The sequence below is a fragment of the Agelaius tricolor genome, unplaced genomic scaffold (assembly GCF_023055355.1).
Source record: "Agelaius tricolor isolate 1412-34295 unplaced genomic scaffold, bAgeTri1.0.p SCAF_9, whole genome shotgun sequence".
NCBI classification, from domain to species: Eukaryota; Metazoa; Chordata; class Aves; order Passeriformes; family Icteridae; genus Agelaius; species Agelaius tricolor.
Genome location: NW_027269269.1, coordinates 34030194 through 34045088, shown reverse-complemented (window position 1 = coordinate 34045088; position 14895 = coordinate 34030194). Strand labels below are relative to the sequence as shown.

General features: G+C 42.9%; 1 non-coding gene across 1 annotated transcript; it reads left to right on the top strand.

The window, feature by feature from the left end:
- The first annotated feature begins 3491 nt into the window (after positions 1–3491).
- On the top strand, positions 3492–3673 carry LOC139593358 (U2 spliceosomal RNA). The gene has a single exon (XR_011680267.1). It is a non-coding gene; the product is annotated as a U2 spliceosomal RNA (small nuclear RNA).
- Positions 3674–14895: the final 11222 nt, after the last annotated feature.

The window sequence follows — 14895 nt, the reverse complement described above, 5'->3', positions numbered from 1 at the left end:
ACAACAAAAAAAAGGCTGAAATAGAGATGGGAGTTTAGTGGGATTAACCAATAACTTTTACATCTGTGACAACCACATATATCACCAGAATGTTCAACTGCAGAAGAGTTAACAATACAAACCTGTGGCTGGCAAAGCCATCCTCTTATGGCTATTCAGTTCTCCTATCCCTCAGCTACTGCTAGGAAATGAGTTTTGCCTCTTGTTTACCTTCCTTGCACCCACCCTTGCCTGTGAATGCCAGGCAGCTGTCATCTTCTGCCCCATCCCTTGCTCCACATCACACTTCAAATAAATTACCATCTGCAGGATGCTGTGATGTGTGTTTCACTCCTATGGCTCAAACTAAAGATTATCAACCTGTATATCTGAATCCAAAAATGGTCACGGGATCACAGTGTTGTTTGGTGGGAAATGAATCTCCAATCCACTTTCTGGTAGGTGAGAAAGTCACTGTCACTAGCAGCCTTCCCTTACCCCTGTAGAGACACTGGGATGACACTAAAACACAGGGAGAGCTGGGGCTGCTCAGCCTGAAGAAGAGAAGGCTCCAGGCAGACCTTGGAACTCCTGTCAGTGTCCAAAGGGGCTCCATGACAACCGGAGAGGGACTTTGGACAAAGGTCTGGAGTGACAGAAGGAGGGAGAATGGCTTCCCATTGACAGAGAGCAAGATTAGGTGGGATATTGGGAAGAAATTCCTGGCTGTGAGGGTGGTGAGGCTCTGGCACAGGTTTCCCAGAGAAGCTGTGACTGCCCCATGCATGGAAGTGTTCAAGGCCAGGTTGGATGTGGCTTGGAGAAACCTAGGAGAGTGAAAGGTGTCCCTGCCCATGGAAGGGGGGTTAGAACAAGAGCAAAGATGCTCTTGAAGATCTCTTTGTAGCCAAACAATTTGCTGATTCCATGGAAACAGCATTGTTACTTTTCCCTGCAGCACATCCCTGGTGGTTGTCCGCAGGACCAGTCAGGGGATTACTGATGGGTGGATGGAAGTACTGGTGAACGATGATCCTGGGTGAATGCACAGAAGAAGGCACATGTCTTCTTCTAAACCATGCAGTTCTCCTGGAGAGGATGTGTTGGAACCCAGGACATTCCTCTGGCTGCCCTGGAGGACTCGAGACCCTGGCAAAGGGCTCAGAGACCTTGGCATGGAGTCAAAAAAAACTGTGCCTTTGATTTTAAACCATGGAAACAATTACTAACTTTATGTGAGGATTTACAAACCACAAGTGTTTGAGTAGAATGATAGTGAATTTATCACAGGGTGAAAAAGTAGAATTTTGGGGATTTAGAATGGGGGTTCAAGAGGCAAGATGGAGGAATCAGGGCGTGTCCTAGCCTTCTTCTTGTCCTCCATCTTCTGCTGTGATGGTGACACTTTTGGATTGGTTTAGAGTAGAGACAGACTGTCTAATATAGGTGATAGGTATTAGGAAATTATTGTAAATAAAGTACATGTAGTTTTTAGTATAAAAAGACAACACCGCCCCAAGGGTGGTCAGTGTGCCACAAACCAACCTGCCAGACAGACCTCAGCAGGTCAGAGAAAGAATGTCATAGATAAGAGAAAATAAACAACCTTGTAAAGCAGAACCAAAGAATCTCGACTACTTCTTTGGTCGAGGGGCTGGGATAAAAGATTCTTTAATACCTTGGGAGCCATTTCAGCAACAAAAAACCCGAGCAGGATGGACAGGGTGATGGAGCAGAGACCGTACACATGACAACCAGACATGAGGAGTCAAATGACCTTGCAGGTGCATCTCTGTGGTGATGAGCCACAGAGGTTCTCCACATGTGCTGCCCCATTTGAGGCACAAAGCAGGACAGAAATCTTCACACCCAGCCCTGCTGTAAGGGCAGCTCCCGACAGGATAGGTTTGTGGTGGGGATAACTTTCCTTACACACTAATCTGCTACTGATTAGCAGGTAAGATTTCCATCTCACCAGGTCTTCTGCATGTTTGGAACAGGAGCAACAAAATTATCTGGTGGTTATACCCTGCTAGGAAATACTCAGATTTGAATGAAGTGCTGATTAACTCAAAGAAAAAAAGGAGTTAATTGCAAATACAGTGTTAAAATAGTTACCAGACCTTTATAGGGAGGATTAAAAACATATTTTCAAAGGAAAAAGAAAAGCTACTCTTTTTTGTTTGCTTCTATTCAACTGTTCTTTCTCTTCTAATTTCCTATGGGGAAAAAAAAGAGAGTTTATCGCTGGTGGGAAATGGAAAGCATGATAGCTTTATGGAGAAGGAAAGAGGTGTTGTTCCTCTGGCTCTTTTATTTCTTAATGAAAAAAACATTGTGAAGAAGAGAGAGCAGAAAGAGAAACTCATCATTTGCTTTTTGACCTCCCGGACTTGAGTCATACTCTGGGTTTCCCCTATGGAATAAGCCTGCCATCCAATCCCAAACAGTCACAGAACAAAACAACCAAAACACAGAAACTCTAATGCATTTAAATTGTGGTGTAGATTACCTTTGAGCATTGCTATCTTGATTGTGTGTCTTCTGACATTTTCCAGGCTAGTTACTTATTTAAATTATTGTAGTTATATGGAGGATTTTTTCCAACACTATTTGAAGACCCTCTCACAAGATTCCCAAGTAGCTGCCAAGGGTCTGGGGAAGAAATGACACCCACCTGCTGCCTCTCTATGTCTTTATTTATGGTACACTTTGAGGAGCTGGGCTGAAACCAAGCACCAGGCTGATACCTGACACCATCACTGTGGAGACTCTGGCTGATTTACACTGGGGAACAAAGCCAAAAATACAACTGTATGAGGAGAAGGAGTTGGCACTGCAGAAGATGGATGTATGCAATCAGCCACTACGTGAATGGAGGCAGTCCATTGCAGAACAATAATTTCACTCCTCCTGTACATTTTTATTTTCCATGTTAACGGAAAAATCTCCACTAGCTGCTACCTGCTGTTAAAAACTTCACATTTCTCAAGGTCATTGACACACAGAATGTGAAAGATCTGCCCCTAAGCTTGGATCTTGATTACCCTACTGCAGACCTTGGGTGATGACATGTGCCTTGCAGCTGATAATGCAGTACTTTATCAGAAATTAGTACAGTTCTGAAAGAGTCTTCAAATGTTGTTGGCACCAGGGACTTGCTTCGGTTTGTGTTGCAGGGTGTTGGAGGTGGGGAGTTGGTTTCAGGCAGCTGATGTTCCTGCCATGGAAGCATCTTAGCCTGGGACAAAAAAGGCCAAAACACTGCTTATGTTGCATCCAAAATTCCCCATGAATCCCCCAGCAAGGGATGGAGCTTGATCTTTTATGAAAAGCCCCAGAGATGAGCAGAAGGAGAACTGAAGTGGCTTTACTGTAGCTTTTTCCTTTCACAAGCTCCAGGATAAGAAATAACAAGTCACTGGCTTTGGTGTCACCAAGACACACAGACCAGCTGGGTCATCTACATGCATCCATTCCTTTGAAGGAACCATGCAAAAAGAAAGGACAGATTTGCTACAGGTGTTGGCCAAGTGTCGTATCAGATCTTAAGAGTTTAATATCTGATATGCCCTTGATGAGAGGGTTTTATATTAAACAGACTTTGGGGCATGGGAGCTGGACCTGGAGCTTGCTCTCTCTGCTTCATGCATTGCCCCAGCATTGCAGTGACTCTGGGAATGGTGCACTGATAGGTCTGAGCTGCACCATGAGAGAGGTGGGTCACAAGGTCAAAGAAGGTGAATCTTTCTCTTTGCTCTGCCCTCATGAGACTCTGCCTGGAGCTCTGCATCCAGCTCTGGGGTCCCAACATAAGAATGACACGGACATGTTAGAGCAGATCCAGAGTAGGGACACAGGGAAGCTACAAGAGCTGGAGCCCCTCTGCTCTGGAGACAGGCTGGGAGAGCTGGGGGTGTTCAGCCTGGAGAAGAGAAGGCTCCAGGGAGAGCTTAGAGCTTCCAGTGACCAAAGGGGGCTTTCAATAGAGGGAGAAAAGCTTTCTTGTATGAGCATATAGTCATAGAAAAAGAGGAAATCGTTTTAAACTAAAAAAGAGTAAATTTGGATTAAATGTTAGGAAGAAATTCTTCCCTGGTGGTGAGAACCTGGCACAGGTTGCCCAGGGAAGCTGTGGCTGCCCCATCCCTGTAAGTGTTGAAGGCCAGGTTGGACAGGGCTTGGAGAAGCCTGGTTCTAGTGGAACACATCCCTGCCTATGGAAGGGGGGTTGGAATCACGTGGACTCTAAAGTCCCTTCCAACCCACAGCATTCTGTGACCCCAAGGAATGCACATGCATGGCAAATACAGAGAACACCTTTAGCTGCTCCCTGACAAGCTGGTGCTGGATTCTTTGCACTTGGGCAGCAGCTAAAGCCAACCAGGCAACAGGAAGAAAGCTGGCAGGAACTGCAGACCTCATTTACAAAAGGCTTTCTGAGGTTCCACAAGGAGTTGTCCTGGTCACAGCAGGCTGTACTGGGTCCTGCATTATCCATCAGCACTGCAGGAGGTCCGGGTTCTTGGTGTGTTGGCATGAAAGGTCAGGCTGCATTCAGGATGAGATGGCCCAAAGCATGGCACTGCAGCATTGTCAGGATCATGAGGTGTATTAATTGGATCTCCAGATTAATTAATGTACTGTGAAATGCCCGGTGGCAGTGCTGAATGCTGATCCTCAGCAGAGGCAATTCGATATTCAGTAGGTGAGAACACAGATTTCAGCCTGGCTGAGATTTGCCATGCACAGTCCAAATTTGTCCTTCATAATATAAAAGCAAATAGCAAGGAGAAAAAACTCAGACCACTTGCCCAGCACTCCTGCAGCCCCCTCTGCAGTCACTTCTGCTCATCTCAGAGGGAGGTCATTCAAGCCTGTCTTACATTATAAAAAGTATTAATCTCCATCCTTGTGTAGAACAAAGGGACCTACAGTGGGCTTTGCATCAGGCAAGGAAAACCAAGAAAAGAAAAAAGAGTAAAATTTCATTTTATACATCGTCAGTCACGGGCTACTAGTTTTTGGTAGAAGAGCTGACAGTAGCTGTGCCAGACCCAGAAGGGACTTGCTGTGGACACAGCTTGTTAGAAATGACCAGGGAGCTGTGAAAACTCACCTCCTTTGAAATCAGTATGAAACAGTTTGATTTTTTTGCACCATTTAATATGGGCTCAGCAGGAGCTGGAGATGGGTGCCAAAGTGAAGCTGAGCAAAAACCACTCAGACCAGCCTTCCCAATGCCTCTGCTGCTCACTAGTGCATTTGGTCACAGAAGCATGAATTCCTTGTTCTTGTGCCAAACGTAGTGCTGTGGGATGAGTAATTGTGCCAGTCATCACTGGAGTTAGGCAGATACTAACACGGTTCTCCCAGTCCTTCCCACTCTGGTATCTCTGTAGTGGTCTTGTTAATAATATTGCTCCAAGCAATTTAATTTTAAACACTGCCCAGAATGTAAAAAGAAAATAAAATTCCCAAAATAATATTTTCGGAGCTGGGGAGGTGATCTTTCCTAAGACGAGCTCTTTGCTCTGATGCAGAGAAATGTATTTTTGCAGATTTAAAAACTGGTGCTTGAAGAAAATTGATTGAAGTGCTCAAGTTTCCCATGAAGAGAAACTGCTTGAATAAAAATAGGTTCATTTTCTGGAACATGAAAAATTAGTAAAATAAGTAGGAGAGTTTTTTTCCTGTGATATTAAAGCCATGAATAATAATAAGCAGCATGACTGAAGAACAATTCTGTCAGCATCTCTGTTGTATCATATCAGATCTTTTTTAATATTTATCATTTCCATCTTACTTTACATCTCAGGAAGAAGAAAGATGCCAAGTCCTAATTTCCACTTTTAAATCTGTTCTGCTTAAATCAAATTAGGCTTATTCATAACAACTCAGTACCTCACATTTCTTTTGTCAACGCAGAAATCCAAATCCTTTTCTGCTTGCCTTTCTAAAAAGAGCTCATATTATTTTCTGAGGAAAATCAATCCAGAAATACACATTTGTAATGGAGGAGATTGTATCCCTTCCTTTTCATTTGAGCAAATATGAACAAAAAATTAGAAATAAAATATTAATATTGTAAGTGGCTTCAATGATCAAAGAACTGGGGAAAGAAGGACAAGTGAAGATTTCAATCATAGCTTTGTGGGAACACCACCCACTGCTTTTCCCCTGCACGAGGATTTTCATTAGAATATGTCTTTGTACTAATTGTCTGTAATAGGACTTTTCTCTCATCTATCTCATGAAAATATTATTGAGAGGAGTGGCAGATTTGTCTTTACAAACAAGCTGTGGGTCTGCTGGTAGATAAAACTAGCGCTGGGAGATAAAAGAAACAATGGGAAGGATTCCACTGACTGATGAATGGAAAAAGATATTTGCTTTTACAAATAAACTTTAGGTTTACTGATAAATGAAATTAGACATTGAGAGATGAAAGAAACAACGGGGAAAATCCCTACATTCCGTAAGAATTAAAAATTAAAAGGGAGGGTTATACATCAGAGGGAAATCTTCAGGATCAAGTGTATTGGGAAGTCTGTACCTCTCAAGTACCTCAGCCAATGGGGAAAGACAGAAGGGAAATGTGCCCAGGAAATTAGGATAAAAAGGAGGCTGCGTCCTTCAAAACTTTGGGACACTCCAGGGGCAAGCGCCATGGCCTCCCCCTTTATTCAAATAAAGTTACAGGACTCCTCTGTCTCCTTTTTGGACATAAACCTCTGGTGTTTGTGGATTAATTTTCCTAACATTATGATTGCCATTTCAAAGGCAGACAGCATTTTGGCAAAAAACAACTTGGCAACAGGGGGAGACTAAAGACCATTTGCTGTTATATAATAGTGATGTGAATTTGAATGCAACAGGATGCCACAGAGATGGAACTGTCCATATATTGCCTCCATATACGTAAAGGACACAATTTTCTCCTAAGAAAGAAATTCAGGTAATATACTAGAATTTGCCACATCTAACTATGTGCCTTTTTTGTAGTTAATATCACATCTGAAAGAAAGATGACTGTGTGCCACTACTGGGAAAAGCTCTAAGAACAACCAGACAAAACAGGCTACAGCAAATGGGTCCCCATGCATTTGGACCGAAATGCAGAGAAATGTAACAGGTTGTACAGCAAAAAAAAAACCAAGCCAAACCAAACCAAACCAAAACAAAACAAAACAAAACAAAACAAAAAAAAAAAAAAAAAAAACCAAAAAAAAAACCAAAAAACAAACACATTTGGGTTATATAAAGAATGAATTGTCCCCAAAGTTTTGTGTTCATTTCTTTGGCAAGATGCTTACTCTGATCAGCCCAGAGAGCAATGTCTCAATGGAATGTCCATCTGTTCCCTGATGATTCAGGACTTCACGCTGCTCCCAGTGGTAAAGCATTCCTCACTCTGTCTATATTCCAAGTTAAACCTTAAATGCTGTCATTTTTGGATGCAGCACATTTCCGGCTAAGACTCGTTTCCACTATAATTTATAGTGCCATTTCCACAGCAGATTGAAGGTTTTTTGGATTGCAATTGAAAAAATGCTGTTTATCTTGCTCATTTGGAAGTCCAGTGGTCATCTGCCTGAGACATGGTGAGCTCATCTATCCAGGAGAATGCCCTCATTAGAGTAGGAGTTGTACACAAACCACTTGTGATACTCCTTGCTGATGGATGGTAATTTTCACACAAGAGACATCATACCTCCTACCTGGAGGCTGCTCCACCAGAAGTCAGGGGAAAAGGTGCTGAGATCAGATTTCACAGGGATATCTGGGAGATGTCTGCAGCCTTCACATGTCTCACTCTGTCTGCAACAGAATTTGATTTATTTTCTAGCCCAAGCCTGAAAAAACACCACAAAGCCCTTGAATGAAGTACCGTGCTGGCTCTGATACTGCTGTGTGTTAGGCTTCTTGGGGAATTTCTTCCCATTGTCATCAGGGAGACACTGGAAAGGGGGAAGGGAGTGGCTTTCTAGGTTAATATGCAGTGCATGAAACAAAAGCTGCCACTATGGTCATGATTCGACCAAGGGGAAACACTGCTTAGCGAGTGGGAAACTTTCTGTTTGTGTTTTGTTGTTTGCTCTGTTCAGATATCTATATGTTTTATATTAAAGTTCTGTTATTCCTTTTGCTACATTTTTGCCTGAAAGCCCTATAATTTTTGGAGTTATAATAACTTGGAAGAAGGAGTCTTCTATTCCAGGAAGGCTCCTGCCTTCCTTGGCAGACATCTGTCTTTTGAACCAAGACAATAATTGGCACCCAATGTAAGGCTTTGAGAGGAAAGGATGAAAAAAGAATAACAGTTCTTTGGTGACCCATTTGTGTATTGGATATAGAAACCCTATTAGGCATCACCATGTGGTCCAGCTTACCTCGGTTCAGGATTTTTTCCATTTGCAGGTCATTATCTAAACATAGGCCCTACAACTAAGGCCATTGAGACTGTTACCAAGTTTCTAGAATGAGTCAGTTAGGTGAGGAATTAAGTTCTTGTAAACCTCTTTTCGAATGTGCACACATGGCTGTCCAACTACCACAGCCTAAGCTGGGGTTTCACTAATGACAGTACCTATTGTGGGGGAGGAATGCAGAGGGGTGTTTTCTGCCAACACTTCTTCAGGCCTACCACAACAGCTTTTGAAGGGTTTAAATTCCCTCTACATGCTAAAGATACCATATTCTTGCTGATGTTTTGCTAAGTTTATTCAATACAGTCCGTTCAGCATTTAAAGACAGCATGAAGTTGCTTCAAAATCTTCCCCAGAGAGTAGGAATGCTGCCCAGAAACCTGCTACAGAGGCTGTAGGCACTGCCCAGCAGTACCACCTTTCCCACTGAGGGACAGGTGGATAGCACAGCCACAGAACCAACAGATATTACAACCATCCAGGTTCCAGCTACACCACAAGGGCAGCCACAGCCAGCAGCAGTCGCCCCTGGGCAGAGGAGGAAGCATGAAACCCATCAGGTACAAGGGCCCTCACAAGCAGCAGAGGAGCACAAGATCGTCACGGAGTCCCTGTCATTTGACAGCTTCTGCAGTCTCTGAAAAGATGTGACACCACGGGTGGGCAAGGCTGCCCTCACCTGATTGACTCAGGTTTGGGACCTCAGGGGTGCAGGTGTACAACTTGATGGTACCAAAGCAAGGTTTTTGGGGTCCTTGCCCTGGAGGTGGGTATCAAGCAGGCATTTGTGAGAGAGCCAGGACCCTTTCTCTCCAGGAGTGGCTTCTAACAAATGTAAGAGAGAGGTTTAGACAGATACACATTTGAACTTACATGGAAAAGTCTAAATTTTAATTTGATTTATACTGTAACAACATTTATGTTTATACTAATAAATGCAACGCATAAATGGTAATCCCATACAGTGTGGTTATCCACTCTGAGCTGAAAATAGCCCAGCCAACCCCAGATAAAATCCTGGGCACAGAGACTGACAGCAGCATCTTCTGTTATTTGTCTTCATCCAAAACACTAACAAAAGTGTCCAAGGAATGGAAAATGAGTCTCTTGTACAAGACCTTTTAGAGTGCATTGAATAGAGCAACAAACACCCTTTGAGACTGGATTTCCCTCCGAATGCCCACAAGATCTGTGTGTCCACCACTGCTTATGTATCTGTCACCTCAGATTAGCAAAACTTCTGTATTATTCTTTAAAATTTTTTTGTGTAATTTATCATTTTAGCCTAGGACATGGTCTTCTAGTGCTGCAGTCCTGTGTGCAGATGAAATACAGCCCTGATTGCTAACACATCCCACTGCTAGTCCAAGTGCTGTATCCCCAGCAAGGGACTCACTAGTGCTCCTGTTCCTCTAGGGCGTCATCACTGAGGCAAATTCAGGTGTAAGAAAAACTGCAAGAGGGCATATCTGAGAAACCTGGAGAGGGGAGGACTCTAGTCACATCTCTATGGGGTTTCCCTTCTTTCCTCTAAAGAAAAATAGATTTCACAAAAAATCCTGTCATTTTCTCAAAAGGGGTTTCAGAAATTGAAATCTATTTTTTGATGCTTTTTCCATTTAATCAGTGGTTCAGAGCTAGTAGTCAGGAAATGTGGTTTTAATTCCCAATCCCATTAGAGGCTCCCAGTATAGCTGGGAACACACAAAATGGCATGGTGATACCAGGTGTGTGGATGTCTCTTGAGCTGAAGTGGGCTGGATGCTGCATAAATGTCTTTCTGTGTGGTTCTTCCGGCTGAAGTGCCCAAATATTTCTCATTTCCACATGACCCTTATTTTTCAAAATTTTTCAAAATGTGGCAAATCAAGCTCCCACAGTGGGGTTACCAAGATATTCATACTGCTTAAAATGCAAAAAGACACCTCATGGAATTATCAGAATTACCAAGACACCTAAATCCCACCAGTTTAAGAGATTGGAGCATACTCTATTTGGAAGATTTTATAAATCCCAGCAATGCCACTCTGAATTTTCTAAGCTTGCATTGCTTTTTCCTGGTTTCTGCTACATTTTCTGATGGTTTGGGCTTACTTGCCATTGCCGGAAGATTACCCTGGTAGTTAGACTTTCCTTTCTAGGCTAAGGAGGAGATTGTTTTACACAATGCCTTTCATGTCCTCTAATATGTGCCATATTATCCTCTTGATTTCTTCCATCTGGGCAAATCTTTTGTTGACCTCACCTGAAATCTAAAACCTTTCAAAATAATCTCTTCCACTTTTGCTCTCTGATCTAGGAATGGTGGATGTGACTGGAAGGTCAGAAGTCTGAGATTAGCCCTGACCTCACTCTTGGGCTTCACACTGGCAGTAGGTTAGGAGCTTTGAACTTGGCATCCTGAGAAGTTGTTATTGCTACCTAACAAAAATCAGCTCACCCTCGTGTCTGGGGAGGGTGGGGGGCAAAAGATACGGGAGATCGATTCCTTCAAAGAGTGAAGCTTTTCCACACAGCATGACACGGAGACAGGAAGGGTTTAAAGCAAGGTAAAATCCTGACAGACACTAACTCCTAAAATATAGCCCAGAAATGCTCTTAATTGAATCCTAACTGGGTTACATGAGGTGGACAATGAATTCCACTTTAGCTTTTATTTCAAGGGGGTGAGCTGCCAACCTCTCATGAAAACTGAGTAGAGACCAGATTTCTGCACTGATTGGCTCTCGTATTTTACAAAGCCAAGAATAAATAAAGTCAGGCTAACATGAATATTTAGTATATACCCTAACAGACAAGATCTTCAGGGTCAGCTGATTGCTATCAGAGGCAACTGCTTTGACGAAGAATGTATTCAAACATATCAGCCTCCATCTGAAGAGAAAGTGTTAACTTTTACCATTCTCTGGTTTAAGTCTGGAGGAAGGAAGCCACTGCAAACTTCTCTCTGTCAGACTGCGAGAATGTGTGTGCTCATGTCTGTCCACTCCCATTCTAACAACATCTGACTCTGTTGGCCAAGTTCAACCACTCTTGCAGGAGATCAGAGGCCAAAAAGATTTTTTTGTCTGGTATCCTCCTGAGAGCAAAGGCTTTCTAGTCAGTCAAGCAGAGAGGCAGACCCATAACCACATTTGAAGCCAGACAAACACAACCTGAAAATAGAGTCTGCTTTTTTAAAAGCACAGCTATAAAATGAGAAAGCCTTCAATCGGATTTTGTGTCTTCTTAGGCAGCAGAGTTAGCCAGCCGCAAAATACAAATCCAGAGGAAACCTGGCTCCTTTTGATCCAGAACTACCTATTTCTTAGATTTTAAAGTCATAGTGGGCCATAAGATCATCTAGTCTGAGCTCCATATAATATGGACTATAAAATTGCATACTCCAATAAGGAACGCAATAACTTGTGCTTGGCTGAAACCTGTGTTCCAGCAGGCATCTGCTCACAATTTGAAAGTATCTGAGGAGGAACACTCTACTACTTTCATTGGTATTTTGTTTCAACACCTAATCATTCCCACTGTTAAAGCTCTTTTTGAAATGAAATGTGTCTGCTTTTGGGCTCCAGCCTTGGACCTCTGATAGACTACAAGGCTCTGTTGCCTCTGGCTCTTTTTCTCCTGAGGACAAACTTCCCTTTCTGAGCCTCCTCTTGCCCTTTCCTTGGTAAGTGAAGCAGGTGAGGATCTACCATGAGATTTGTTTTTTTCCAAGCTTTTGAAACTTTTTGTGACTTTTTACCTTTTTGAAGGGCCTTTCAGAATATGTTGACGTAATAATAGCTTGGACAAATTACAAAGTAGACTTTTATTGATGAAGACAATGCACATGAGGGAAAAGGGTGAGGGGGTGAAGAGACAAGAATGGAAACAACCTAGGAGTTTAATTCCTCTGTCTGGTGGGGACATTTGACAGTGTTAAAGTGTTCATGTGTTTTGATAAGCATATCTCCTCTCCTAAAGTTATTAAGTCAGAAATTAGTTTTCAAAGGGAGACAGAGGAAGAAGCTCATTTAAGGCTCCCAAGAGGCTTCCAATAACGATGGAGAAGGGTTGAGGGCACAGATATGATTATGTGATATTCTCATGGCTTGCTGAGCATGTCCCAGCAATGGTGGCTCACACTGGAAGTTTCACTTCTGGAGTTCTTCTGGCACAGCCTGGCAAGATCTCCTGCTCTAAAGGATGTCCAAATTCAACTGCAGTAGAAAAGAGTGCACAGAGGCTATGCACAATCAATCTGATGGAGTTCATGGAAGGTGAAAAACAGAAGTGGATTATTTGTGGAGACTAAATTCATCTCTTCAGGCCCTCACTTCCTGGCCCAGTGTTAACACAGACTGTAAATCACTCCTTGCATAGTTTTAATTTTTAAGTTCTGCTTTAAAACAGAAAACCTACATCTGGTGGAAGAATAAGCCAAATATAACAATGGCTCTTAGGGTGTGGTGGTAAAGCAGCAAAATGTCTCATTGTGGATGAGGAACCACATATTGGAGCCTTCCTCTAGATTCAGGACACTCACCACCCACAACAGCTTCCTCCATCACAGTCACCAGCAGATGGATCACGGGACACACAGATCAGTACTGGTGCCTTTTGCCCAGCTCTGGCTCTCAGTATCTCACCCCATCCACAGCCCAGCCCTGTGGATGGGAATACAACAGCTAATGTCAGAGAGACCATTCCCAGGAGCTTCTTCATCACAATCACCACCAGAAAACAAGCTGAGCCCTAAAAGGGAAAACTATTAGTCAGAGAGGGAAATCAGCTCAAATAGGTCAGGAGAAGTCTAGACTGCAAAGATGCAGCATGTCCTTCACTTAACAGTGGTTTTGTCTCCGTGGTTTGGGAGGTTTTTTTGGAGCACTGGAGGGGAGCAAACAATGTTGCTGACCTGCAACAGGTCAGCCACAAACAAATGCATGTGTTGTGATTCTTGGGTGTCTTGTTCAGGGCCTCAATGACTCAATGATCCTTGTGGGGTCCTTCCAACTGAGGATAGTCTATGATTGTATGATTTTATCTCTATCTTCTCTATGCAACACTCAAGTATTCTGTTGAGTGAGCAACATATCTTTGCATGGGCAAAGAAAACAGGGACCTATCCAGCATGTTGTGACGACCTGATGGTATTGTCTCTCTGGGATACACCAGAGAAGTGTCCTTGTGCTGTCTTGCAGATTCTTTTTCTTTTACTCCTTCTCCACTTTCTGTTTTTGGGTCTGCTGAGATGAGATTGCCACACATTTCCCTGATTTAAAGCAGGGCAGATCCAAAATGAAGAGAAATTTGGATTTTATGGGACTGTGGCCAACAAACTCTTCCGAGTGCTGTGGCACTGATCTATCTGAAGTGTGTAAAACAGTACTAATAAGGAGAGGAAGAGGCTCTAACCTTTGTTACAGAATCCATAAATCATCACTGAGAGAGTGAAAATTGAGTAGCAATTCTATGGCTGTAAAATCCACACACTGCACTAGGCTGACAAAACAGCAACAGTGGAAATAGTAGATTTTCAGAGCCCAAAAGAAACTCAATGGCTTTCTAAAGGTTTTAAAGTGTCTGCAAGGCGTCCTTGGCAACTTTAGCAAGCTTCCTTTCACACCTCAGGGAAAGAAAGAGGCAAGTTTTCCCCATTGTGTCCCCCCATTCCTGTCAGCTCAGAGGAAGGCAGAGGCTTCTGCCCAGCTCCTCCTCATGAAGTAAAGGTGACAGTCCCTGAGGACATAAATTTGCTGCCAATGTCCAGGCCACCATTATCAGTGCAAATAAATTTCTCTCCCGATCTCTTAGTCAGAGTCACACTATCATCTTGGGCATCCCTAGCTCTGCTGCATTTATTGCTGTTGTTGGAGGTTAGGGTTTTTCCTTTTGTTTTTCTTTTCTCTTAGGAGATTTATCCCCATTTTTGTTGCCAAGGAACAATAACTCCCAGGTACCCAAGGGAAAGAAAAGGTGTTGCCAACAGTCTCTGGGTTTCAGTGGTCAAGATGACCCCGAGGTGTTAGAGAGTCTCTTTCTCCCAGCCCCGAGATCGAAGAAGGAGTCAGGGTTCTTCAGCTGTGGTTTTCAAGGTTGTTTATTCTCTGTTACCTATAACATGTCTTTTCTGACCTGCTGAGGTCTGTCTAGCAAGTCGGTCAGTGGCACACTGACTGCGCCCAGGGTTATGTTATCTTTTTATATTAAAAACTACATGTACATTATTTACAATAATTTTCCAATACCTATCACCTGTGTTAGACAGTGTGTTTCTACTCTAAACCAATCCAAAAGTGCCACCATCACACAGAAGAAGAAAGAAGGACAAGGCACGCCCAAATCCCTCCATCTTGGCTTCTGAACCCCCATTCTAAAAACCCTAAAATTCTATTTTTCTACCTTGTGACAAACTATCGTTCTACTTAAAATCTCATGGCTTGTTAATCCTCATATAGAGTTGGTAATTTTTCCATGGGTTAAAATCAAAGGCACAGGTGTCTTT